Source organism: Passer domesticus, chromosome 10 (genome assembly GCF_036417665.1).
Source record: "Passer domesticus isolate bPasDom1 chromosome 10, bPasDom1.hap1, whole genome shotgun sequence".
Lineage (NCBI taxonomy): Eukaryota > Metazoa > Chordata > Aves > Passeriformes > Passeridae > Passer > Passer domesticus.
This window is the reverse complement of record NC_087483.1, coordinates 29,636,482-29,648,840: the sequence shown is the minus strand read 5'-3', so window position 1 is coordinate 29,648,840 and position 12,359 is coordinate 29,636,482. Positions and strand designations below refer to the sequence as shown.

The 12,359-nt window shown below is 39.2% G+C and overlaps 1 long non-coding RNA gene across 1 annotated transcript; it reads left to right on the top strand.

Moving 5' to 3' along the window:
• Nucleotides 1-8,963: 8,963 nt before the first annotated feature.
• LOC135309460 (uncharacterized) lies at nt 8,964-10,307 on the top strand. Its single transcript, XR_010369725.1, has 2 exons — nt 8,964-9,165; nt 9,868-10,307. It is a non-coding gene; the product is annotated as an uncharacterized LOC135309460 (long non-coding RNA).
• The last annotated feature ends 2,052 nt before the right edge of the window (nt 10,308-12,359 follow it).

The window sequence follows — 12,359 nt, the reverse complement described above, 5'->3', positions numbered from 1 at the left end:
GTTTAGTGTAATCCAAGCTGATAGGAACTGGCAGCGAGAGCACAGAAGAGACCCCCCAGATGGAGAAACATAAACTAGGCACGAACTCCACACGCCTCTCGTTAGATGTTAATTGTCCTCAATTGCAATATGATGTTTTCTGAGCTGACTGGTTCTCAAATGAAATCTTTTAAAGCTCCCCTTTCGAAGGGAGCTGAGTTGTCTCCTGCTGGGCATAATCCTAACAGAGACTGTGTTCCCCTTCTCTACAAAGAGATTTGACCAATCTCCCTCCTGGAGACAGAGATGGTCTGACACAACGATTCTGCTCTCCCGCACAGAGATGCTTTGATAATCCTTGATGTTGCTGTAAGGCTCTAAATGCCTCAGTCTTTTAACTCTCTTCAGGGGCTTTGTCCAGATCCTCTGCATATAAAGAGCAATTGACATACTCAGGCAAATATTTATAATGTCATACTCTGCAGCAGGGCTGAGATTTCCCAAACCATCTCTCTGGGATGAATGACCAGTATCTATCACTGTTAGTGTAAATCAATTGCCTCAATACCCTACAGGGCTTCACAGATAACCACTGGAGTCCTTTGACATAGAAGAGTTCCCTGGGTTTTTTTTTTTCCTTTCTCTACCTATTAGTTAGAATCTCAAGTTTAAGTCATAGAACAGGTGTTTTTTCCATCAAAGAATAATTTTTAAATTAGAGAAATCACAGAAAATTTCTGAACATACAAAAATATGTCTACTTCAGTGAATTTTTCATTTTTCCTTTTAAAATAATTTTTGTATTTGGAAAAAGAATAGTAGTAAGTGACAGAAGTTAACAGTGGAGCTCCACAAGAATGTGCTAGTAAAAGCTCTCTTCTGATAAACATATTCACAAATTGTGTAGTGAAACAGACAAGTATGTCTCAACAATATTTCAGTGTTTCCACTGAAAAAAAAATTATATTCAAATCTACTGAAGACTAATTCATCCTGCTCTTCTCAAACTGCATTCTTCTTTTTTCTTATTTCACATTTCTTAAAAAAAATTCTTTTGCCTGGACTATAGCTCAGTTCAGCTTTAGCTGACTTACAGTGAGCAGAGTGCACAAGTGTGTAACATAATCACTACAGAGAGGCTTGAGGAGAGCTCACATGAAGTTTTATTTGTCACAACAAAAGTGACAGCAAATTCAATCAGTGAACCTCAAAAAGGAGATTAAAAAAAAAATCAGTCTGTGATTTAAAGAAATGTCAAAGTGACTATTTTCCAACCCAGCAGATTTCTTTTTTGAGCATGCAAACCCAACATGGTAATAACTAGTTAATTGGTGAAATAAATCTTGTCTGTGCTTGATCTGTCCTTACCACACACCTGTAGCCAGATTAATGATTTAGGCTGTCCATCAGTTTTATGTTCATCCCAGGATGTGACTGTGAGGGTTCACTATGGGTGGTACATCAATCTAGTCCTGGGGGCAGGGTTGGACTTTGAGTTAATAAGATTGTATATCCTAAATCTTCCACCATGGCTCAGTGATCTGAAGTTCACAATGCCCACATACAAGAATATTCCCCTCCGGAATTTTATGCCTTTAGGTTTTCATCCTGGTATTACCCGCCAACTTAGCAGAAATTGTGATTTTAATTGGGAATAACATTGTCTGTTAGTAGCCTACAATGTGCATTGCTGAAATTATCTGTACAACCTGACTGCCACATACAGTTAAGGAGAGTCACATGAAAATTAGGTCACTCAATCACCCCACTTCCATACTACTTGGTAACAAGCAGTCATTTAGGAAAAATTCCTTTGTGAAAGTTTTTGTTCAGTGCTGTATTGTGTCATCATTTATGAAGCAACAAACTTTTCTTCCCTGGGAGTCAGATGTGATTTAGCAGAAGGGCTATTTATCTCTTAATCTAAATTCTTTCCAACTCCTCCTTAGTTCATTACTCCTTTTATCATGTCTTTTCTGTACTTAAAACTGAAAATTCATAAAGCACAGGATTCTGTTTTAACTTGCGTATCACATTTGCCATAGACAAGAGATGATAAGATATGCTGCAAATTTTTACTTTTGAATGTTGATGAGTCTTCAACATTCAACATGAGAAGGATCTTCCAAATTATCTGAGAAGGTTTTTCTAAACTATCATGACTTTTGTTAAATTTCTTGTTCTGTATGTTGTCTTTGTTGCTTCTTTAGTTAAAGAGACTGATCACTGTTAGCCAATTTTTTTTAAAAAAACCAAAAAACCTAACAAACTCTAATACAATAAAATAGAAAGGAAAAAAAGAAGTGTAATACAAATAAATAATTGGGTTCAGATCACTGGAGAAAAATTGCTTTGCTGTCTCAGGAAAAAGTAGTTGTATTCTATCTCCTAGGACACCAATGTAACCCCTCTGAAACTGGAACTGGTAGGGGAGTTTACCTTAGAATTATTAATTCACAGTGTGGTTGTTCTGATTTTATTTTAATTAATCCTAATTTAATTTTATTTTTGCACCATAATAAATCTAGAAGAATTAATTGGTTTTGCACTTACATAACTGAGAGGAAAATGTACCTGCCTATAGCTGTTACCATCTAATACCAATCTTGCTCCTCAAGCCTACTTGTAGTCTATTTTTAATGGGATTACAGAATAAAAAATCCAGGCTACTGGATGGAGTGAATGGAGTTTTTACCCAATAAATTTTGTACTGCAGTTTGTACAGGCCTCTAGTCTAGTCTGTTCTGTCTCTAATCCTGACCCATAAACTGCTAAACCATGCCTGATAACCATAAACTGGCTGATCATCCATCCCAGGCACAAGTCCATGTGTTCCCAGCACACTCCCATGTAAAAGGGCCACTCCCCAAGCAGGTTTGCAGCACTGCAGGTCTCCTTTAGGACAAGGAGGGACAGGCTAGAGGGAAAAATATTTAAACAGAAAATTCTGGTATAGAGAGCAAAAGGACAAATAAATAATGTGACTATCAAGAGTCTCTTTTGATTCTCTGGATTCTGCAAAATGTTTGACCCCAATGTGTTCAGATTTTTTTTACTTTTATACTTTTTTTTTTTTTAACTCTAAATTTTGTGGCTGTGGGTGTACTCACTGCTGTGCATCACGGTACCACAGGCTCAAAAATATGCAACACCACTATGTTTTATTAAACCAGGCTGTTCTTCACAATCAAAGGATGACTTTGTGGACTAGTATGTGCTGGATTTATTGGAATCTGAGATAATTTTTCAAGAAATCATGAGTCTCCATGTCAGAGATCTGACCTGGAAAATCTCTAGAGCATGACATCAGCAGTTATCTGCCTGTAATATTTTACTTTTTGCAGTAATATACAAACCTGTCATATTTTTATGGGATGAAGCTCTCAATAAAAGGAAGCAGGTTCAATCATAAAGTAAGGGAAAGCACACTTTTAAGAACAATATTTACATAATGGGTCAGAAGAAAGTAAACAATACCCAGACATGATAGACAATTCAGATTTGAAGATAAACCAGCTGCAAAGGGACATGTCATCACTCAGTGATTTTTATGCCTCTGTATTTATTTCTCTATTTACAGAGTAAGTGAACTGGCAGCCATTCTAGGAAAGCTCCCACTGCCCATCCTTTCATACATGCTCTGTGACTAAATGAAATATTTTCTGTTGTCATGACTACTGGGTCATTTTTATATTTGTCTTCCCATTTGCATCCACAAGCAACAAATTATGCTGACCAATTAAATACCAAATAATAGAGGGGAAAATAGGGAAAACAAGGGCTTCATGTGTCCTCATCTCTAGCTATTTAAATGCTGAATGGCTATCAAGAAGAAGAGGACTTTAAAGTTTATAAGTTTCTAAAAAGAAGCCACAGAGATTGCAGAGCAGCAGGATGTGTGAAGGGTTTTTGATGCACGATGCCATCTTAGGCAGCTCACAAAGTACCTGGAGGGGTGCAGCAGCTCCAAGTGGCTTTAACTCTTGTATTCAGATAATCTTGGATTCTTACACTACCCCCATCTCTCTGGCTCAGGCTCATTATGTAAATTAGCTCATTTCACAACGGATCAGGTCTCTATATCCTTGTTTGAGCCAAAGCTGTCAAAACCCAAAAAGACTGAGCATTAATAATTTGCATCATAAAAGTCTACTTTTCATCTGGATAACTGAGCTGGCCAAAAAGCATGATTTAAAAGAACCTACTATTTTTTAAATCAAATGCATAGACAAATTCAGGAATAAGTTTACACTGAAGAAGTTCATGCAAAGATAACACTTCTGAGATATTTAGGACACAACTATTAGGGTCAATGTCTGCTTTTCAGGATAATGTTGACCAATATGTTTAAGATATATGTCATATCATATCTATAGTTTATATACCTTATATCTCATGAAGTGCTTGAGAGTCATTTCATGTCTTGGCACTGAATGCCAGAGTAACCCACGGGAGCTAAAGAAAATCAATACAAAAGGGCAAGGAATTATCCCCAAGTGTTGTGCCTTCTGCATTCTCCACATGTCCCTGATATTGAAGAAAGTTTCCCATAATGCAGAAGTCATTGTAGTATATTTCTCTCACCTGGCCTTTGTTTCTGAGGGAAGTCTTCTAATACAGCAGCAAAATTCATCCTCAAGTTTCTGTGGTGAAATGTGTCTTTTACTGCTGACTCATGCAGCATAATCAAGCCCTAAAGCAATTAAGCTACTTTGGCCTTTGTAAGGCAGTTTAAGAGACAGATCCATTTCAGCACAATTCAAACAGCACAAAGAAAAGCTTTTATTATCCTGATTTATTGAGTTTTTCCATTTCTCTTTTATTTAAGTCCAATGTCCTGCATTCAATTTAATGACAGTGATTCTGTAAAGCATTAAAAGACCCTATGACTATTAAAGTAACATTTATTGAGGTCTAATAAGAGACAAATCAACTTTTCATTTAAGTGCCTCAAAAATAACACAAGCAATAAATGGCTGATTATATATTTAATGACACTGTAACTTATACTGTACCAACAGAAGAAGCTTTTGCATTTCCAATTTAACACTATTGCATGTCATCATCATTAGGGAAAATGTTTATTGTTATTCTAATTGGAAGCAGCAAGCTAAAATACATCTTCATTTAAAAGCAAATAATGCTGCTCAAATGCTTAATAAGTATATACAACTCTTGGCTATAATGTAAGGCTCATTTCAGAAAAGGCTGCTCCAGCTGGAAAAGTATGGCCCAAATTCTGACTTCAGACTTGTATATATTAGCACATACAGAAGAAATCATAATAAGAATATTTCCAGTGGTAGAATCCAACTTTTCTCCTTAGTCATGGAAAAACTATATTTTCAGAGTGTCTCATTAATCAAGGTGATTGTTGAAACTGTTCTTGTGTTTTCCTTCTAATTCTATGTTCCATTTTTTCTTATTTCTCCACTGTGTAACTTTCTTGCACTTTGTAAACAAGACAAAGTTACAAAACATCCTTTTGCTAATCTGCAAAACATTCAAGGGACCAAGAAAGGTCACCATAGAAATAAGCCTTTATAGTTCACTCAGTTGTGAAGGAAATAAATAAATTGTCCAATTATTTCAATCTCTGTCCCCCAAAATAAAGGAAAATTGAAAACATTTTCAGGGGAAGTTAAAATTTTCAAATATTATCCTCTATTAAATTTTAAAAATGAAGCTTGAAGAGGTTTAGTAGCTGGCAGCAAAAAATGTCAACAGAAAAAAGCAGTTTAAAATCTTATTCTGTTGTCTTGACTTCACTCTAACCTAAGTGACTAACATGTCTTATTTCAGAGGACATGGGATTATTTCTCTGTATCACATTTCTGGCTCGGTTTGTCCCTACAGTTAGGTCCTTAAGCCCAATGCCCTGCAATACCAAGAACCAATGCAATAGAAATTTCATCCAGAGGTGTCTTTCTGGCATGACCTCACACCCCTCCCCTGGCATCTCATGAGAAACCAGACTTCTAGGAAAAAAACAAAAGCCACAATTATTGAGCAGTATAGGAAAGAGAGAGAGGTACAGGCTATGCCTTATTTATAAGAAATTTTCTTATGAATCAGACCCCAGGGCTACTTGATGTCCATCACAGTGCTGTGCAGGATGCAGATGCATTTCCCACTGCGGAGGTCCTTCTGTGGATTCAAACCCCATGGTGGTTTCACCTGGGGAAGTACTTCCAGCTCAGGTCTAAAGGCTCTGTAAACATTTTAATTTTGCATTAAAATTGTCTTCTGTTACTTCATTTGTGCTTTTCTTGGAAAGATACAGGAATGGACAGGTGTGGTGATGGCAGCCACTCCTTGCAAAGGGCACAGATGCAACTGTCTGTGGCCATCATGAGGACAACTAACTAACCCCTCACTGCTGCTGGTTTGCAGTTCTTGCATTGCTCTCTTCAGCCCCTTTCATTTCAAGAAAGTTCAGAGTAAATTTATTTTATACAATCTGCAACTGTCTCTGAGGAAAGGTAGACCTTTGGCTATGATTCACTGACAAGCTTATTTTCTTTCCTAAGAATTGATTTAACTATCAAAACAAAGGCTAAGACAGTTATTGAACCAGTTAAATGATTTAAAAATAGGGGACTGAATGTTTGAACCATCAACAGGCATCAACACTGAGATTAAACCTGCAAGAAGGCAAGGACTTTTTATTTAATTTTTAAAAAAAGCCCATGTAAAGTTATTTACACTTGAGACAAAGATTAAAGATGCTGTGAAATTTACTGTCCCTGCACTCAAGTGGGGAGCAGGGCAGAGTGGAGTCTTGGTAGGAATGCTGCCACTTCTGACACCCTGTTAGCTTGCTAGTATGAAATACGATCAGACAGTGCAGGAATATTTGTAAAGCTTATTGAGAAGGATATCAAATCATTCTGCTGTTTATTCAGTGAAGCTTAAGCACATCACCCTTGAGGTTATTCTGTGCCTTGCTTACACATCTTGACTTTCCCACACCTTCCTTTGCAAAATGTCTCCATTAAAAGACTTCAATTTACCTTCAATGTTCAAACAACTTTGCACCATTTCACTCTGCAGTAATGTAAATTATTCAATTCATGGCTAAGATTCAAAGCCATAAAAGCGGACATTTGTAGTTTTCTACAGTCTGCATTTGTTGCAGAAAGACATATTTATAGAATCTAGGGAAAATAAGCAGGCAGTGGTCCATGTGATTCCTGCTGTCCTGGTGATCACATTTTATTTGCTGTCGACCTCCTATACTGTCCTGTTTCATTTCTGTTATTCACCTGTTGCATTCTCTTTGTCTATCAACTTGAAAACTTACAGGGCCAAAAAGTTTTGTTTTCATGATTCTGTATCATAATGAAGTCACTACCAGCATCCACTTGTACATATACATTTGCAGCAGTTAAAGAGCATATATATTATTATCCTTTCCTCAACATCGTCTCAATTTTTAGGAATTACAGTAGATTTAGAAGGCCTAGTACCTGAATGCCTTCATGAGCTATTGTAAAAGATCCTGATCACCAAAGGAAGGAAAGCCCAAGCGCTCTTTGGGTTAAAAAAAGAGAGAAACTTTTAGAGACTGCAAGCCAAATTGTTTGCTTTAGAAATAATGCATCTAAAAGCACATCTGCTCCAGACATTTCAAGCTTGAGCCCTACCTTATTTCAGAATAATCCTCTTTTCCACACAGAGCATTACAGTAAAACTAAAATGCAATCAACAGAAAGACAGATAGCATTTAATATAAAAGATGGTACATCACAATATGTAGTACACTGAAGCAGATTCAAATATTAATTTAAGGTGGATCTATTAGTGTCAGGGGGGAGAGGGAAGGGGGAGTGTTTCTGGTTATTTGTTAACACTGTCTGACTTCCCAGTGGTGATATACCCTATTGATGAGATTACAGAAACACCATCCCTCACTTGATTTCAGATAACCACATCCACTTCCCATAAAGCACATAATTAACTGAGGAGACAATACTTCTTAATTAAAACTGTTTGAAATTAATGAAACACTGCAAGGTTTGATTCCACGAGGTTTGCAGAATTCTCCTGGTTTTGCTCTTACTTCTTTGCTTGCTCAGAGGAAGCTCCAGTGCCCCATGCTCTGGTGTCATGGTACAGGAGGTGCTCACCTTCCCAGCACAGTCAGGGTGGCTTCATTTGCAGCCTGGGATGAAAAACTCACTCCTGGTGAGTCCTTCTCACCAGAAGACAGCAAGGAAGGAAGGAAGTGCAAAGCCACAAACAATACTACATTTTCAGTATTGAGGGTTATTCTGGCCTCTTCTGTCTTTCTGAAACCATATGGCAAACAATCACTGAGGCTGTTTCTCCAAAAGAACAGCACCCTGGGCCTGCCTCCTCAGTAGGTGCAGATGCTCCTGGGGGAGCCTCACTGCAGGTAGAACAGGGGAGGTCTGTGAAGATGCACGTGAGCCTGTCCTGGGAAAAGAAGCCTAGAAGACACTCTGACCAGCCTGCAGCAATGGCATGGGAAGGGGGAACAGTTCATACACACCTCTGCTCTGGGGCTGGGCCAGGGCAGCCACTCCTTTCTGAGCCTCAGCAGCACCTGTGCTCTCATGGATGGCTCTGGTGGATGCTCAGGGGCTGCACAGTGCACTCGTGCCACAGTAAAAGTACAGAACATGGGCAGGGAGGCTGCTCAGCCATCCCACGGGGGCAGACTCAGCACCAGCAATTCCACATCTAAGGGCTGTGAAGATGCCCTTGTGGGAATCAAAAAGAAAGATCAAAGGCAGGCCTGAACAAGGAACAGCACTCTCTGAAGTTACTACTTTCATTGTTACTTTTGTGCTTCATAGACTAGTACATCACAGGGGTTTTTTCATTCCTTCTTTTTTTTTTCTTGGTGATGTTCTTTCATCTTATTTGATGGATCTTCCCCTAGTTGTTCCACTTCTTTTATCTCTTGAAACACAGCTCAGGGCTACATTGTTTTCTCCTGTTAAGGTGGTACCATGAACCTTCTTGCTGTAACATGGCATGACCTCACACTGACAGCTCCTGAGAACAAAGCCCTGCTCTAACTGTGAGCTCAGTCTCCAGGGCTCCATACCTGCAGAGTTCAGCTGGCCTCACTGAGGACTTACACCTTTCTGGGGGAACAAGGACAGGGGGAGAAGCTGCTGAGAGGCAGAGACAGAGAATACCCTGAGCTGAAGTTGAGTATGTGTCACAGCACTCTTTAATTCCACTTTAAATTTGGTCTCTGAGCTCAGTAAGGGCACTCACCGTTAGCTGATATTGGAGGTTCTGGTACCTTCAGGAGTAACAGTGGTATAAGAGGAAGAAGATAACAGAATAACTGAATATATTCACTGAAAGAACAGGGGGAAAAAATACATTTGTCCAGGGACAGAGAATTGATCACAAATAAACTATTTCAGAAAGAGGATGCTGAAATATTCCAGAAGAAAAAATCATTATATATATACACATACATTACATAAGTAAAATAATATAACCTTACCCATTAAGACATGGAAAAATTTACTCTGCCCTGGAAAACAGTTCAGGAGAATGCTAAAGCAGCTGGGTGTCATCATAGAGTGGTGTTTGCAGTGCAGGCACTGTGCTGGGACATGTTCCCAAGCCCTGGCCAGCTGTGGCAGGGAAATGAGGTTGCAAAGTGGCATTGCAAAAGGCCAGGTCCAGTTTCTTCATAAGAAACAGTGGTGTCCATGATGATTTTCTTGCACGTGGTTTTAGTAGTGCTTTGTTCAATAGAAGACACTGCCCAATTCCTGCATCCGACGTGTAAATGGAAGTGTCTACAGACGCACTTCTTGACTTTTTCCAGAAAAAGGCTCACCTGCATCTCTAATTCAGAAACTGCCTCTTTATTTCATTGCCCTTCCCCATGTCCAGCAGCTGGCTGTGAGGATGAAGACCCCCAGCACAGCGCTCCTCTCCTTCCCAAGAGTTCAAATGGATCTCAAAGCAGTGTCTCTGCTGTAGAGGCAAATACTCTCTTGGCTTCACCATTTACTTCCAGGAACAGAAAAATCCTCAGGTGGAGGAACCAATGTCTTTGCTGCAAGTGAAACCATTCAAGCTTTCTGCAGGGAGCCAAACTGGAGTATAATGATTACATTGAAGAGTACCTCAGAGAAAGTGGATGGAGTAATGCAAGAGAAATGAAGACTGAAAGCAGAAGCTGACATTTCATCTTGCATTATAGCCCATGGGACAGAAGGCACAAATACAGTAAATTATCTGTAAGAGTCTCTTTTTCCTAGAATGAATGACTTCAAAGGCTCCAGCAATACAATGAAATAAATGAAAGATTCCCTCTTTCTGTCTTTAGAGGACTGAGTAATAACTTACATGCTTCTTTGTAGAGCAATGCTTTAGTCAATATTTATACAACTATGCAGTAAAGCAGCTTCAAATTTGTTCCCCATGTGATAATAAATAAAGGCCATATTCAGATTTCTAGTTGTCTTTAAAACTGTCCAATCTTCTATTTTTATGCTATTTTAGCCTGAATAATTTAGAAAGCTTGCCCCAAAAAATTAAGGTCTCAAAACATCCAGAGAGGAAATTTGAGAAAAAAAAGAAAAAGTACATTTGTGTGATGTAACAAAATATGGCACATTCAGACACTGTACTAAGGTCAAAATTCAGGGACAAATCAAACTTCATGTCCCTGTAGCTGGTTATGTGTAATAAGTAAGAAGGTGCTGATTACAGTTGCTACTGTGGCAAAAGTTTCCAGTCCTTCATTCTTTCAGAGTGTCTTGAATTCACCAGTTTCAAGAAAATCCCAGTGTCTCTTCTGCTTCTCTTCTCAGTTCTCAGTTCGTACTACAGCAGTGGGTTACATTTGGACATGATTATCATGGCTGTGGGAACAGAAAAGCACAGAGATCCTTTATTTTACTTTATCAGCTTTTTTTCCTGTTCTTCAGTTATGTCTTATTCCTCCATGCTTCTAAATCATTGACTCAGAGATCTGTAATCTCCAGTGTTTGAAGTTCTGGAATAACACAGATATTAATCTGCTCTGAAAGGTGTCCTTAGCACCATTTATATTATAATACAGTGTACTGTTTCCTTCATCATTACAGTTTATCTAGCATTTCACAACACTTCTCCCCTCTCTCCAAACCACTCATTAAATCTCATTGCATCCCTCAGTAGTGAATAGAACCAGTCACATCCCTACCAAAGGATTTCTTTTGTTACTATTCTTTGACAGAAACAGATAAATCCATTCTGTTTCTCTTCTGAAACCTAAATTGTATTTAAAACTAAGGGAACAAATCAATAAAGTCAGCAACCCAACTTGAAAAGGCTGAAGTTGGACAAACTTCAGACCAATCCTGCAGAGCTACCACATGCAGGACAGCCCAGGATCAGGGCACTGTAATCCAAATCAATCTTGATTTACAGGAGCTGGGCATTAGACCATGAAGCATCAGCCCATCCTATCACAACAGCATGGTTTTCCACCTCACCAGCTGTGCTGCTGACCTTCAGACCACGCATACCACCACATTAGCTGAGGAACTACATTATCAATCACTGCAATAATAATTGCAGTAGTCAGTGACACTCTCCCTGACTTTATTTAGATTCATTGCTGGTGGATCTGTGTGACCCAGGGTCTCCTTCCCCAATGAACATATCATGCTGTTATCTTTCCTTTGTTCATTCATGAGCTTGATTAATATACACACTGCTTTGAGAAAGGCTTTTTAAAAAGCCAGAAAAAGAAGATTTTTGCCTTTCTCTGTTCAAGACAGTTAGTTCCTTCTGGGCAGATAATAGACAATTAAAACCCCCCAGCATGAGTTAACCTTTACCAAATCAGTGGGTGTGTAGCAGACTCCAGCAGGAAGCAGCTGCAGCAGCAAGGTGGGAGCCACCCTCCTCTGTGCAGCTGCTCCTCCCCTGCCCCATCATGCATCATCTGCCTGGGCTGAGGATCTTTGGCTCCAGCATCTGAGATGCCCAGGGACCATCTGGACCTCAGTGACAGCAGCCCAGAGAGGACTGAGTCAGTGTCTACACACCTTTAAATCCTTCCTTCATCTCTCCAACCTGGTAACTTAGGTTTACGTTACTTCTCTAAGAACTATTGATTTTTAAAATCATGATGTTTCCACCTGCTTGACAGAGTGAAAGTGACAGCAGAGAGAGGAGAGCAGAAATGGCAACAGTTTACAGCCTAACCCAAAGTGCATCAAACTTAATAGAAAATAGCCCATGGTCTCCAGCAGGTTCTGGCTCAGGGCTGAGAGGCAAAAAGGGTTCTGGTAGCCATGAGTTATTTTTAACTTACCTTGTATGGCATCCAGCTGGACCTGCTGTCGTCTCTCAAGAAAGCACTGAGCAGCTCAGTGTAGAGGACTCTG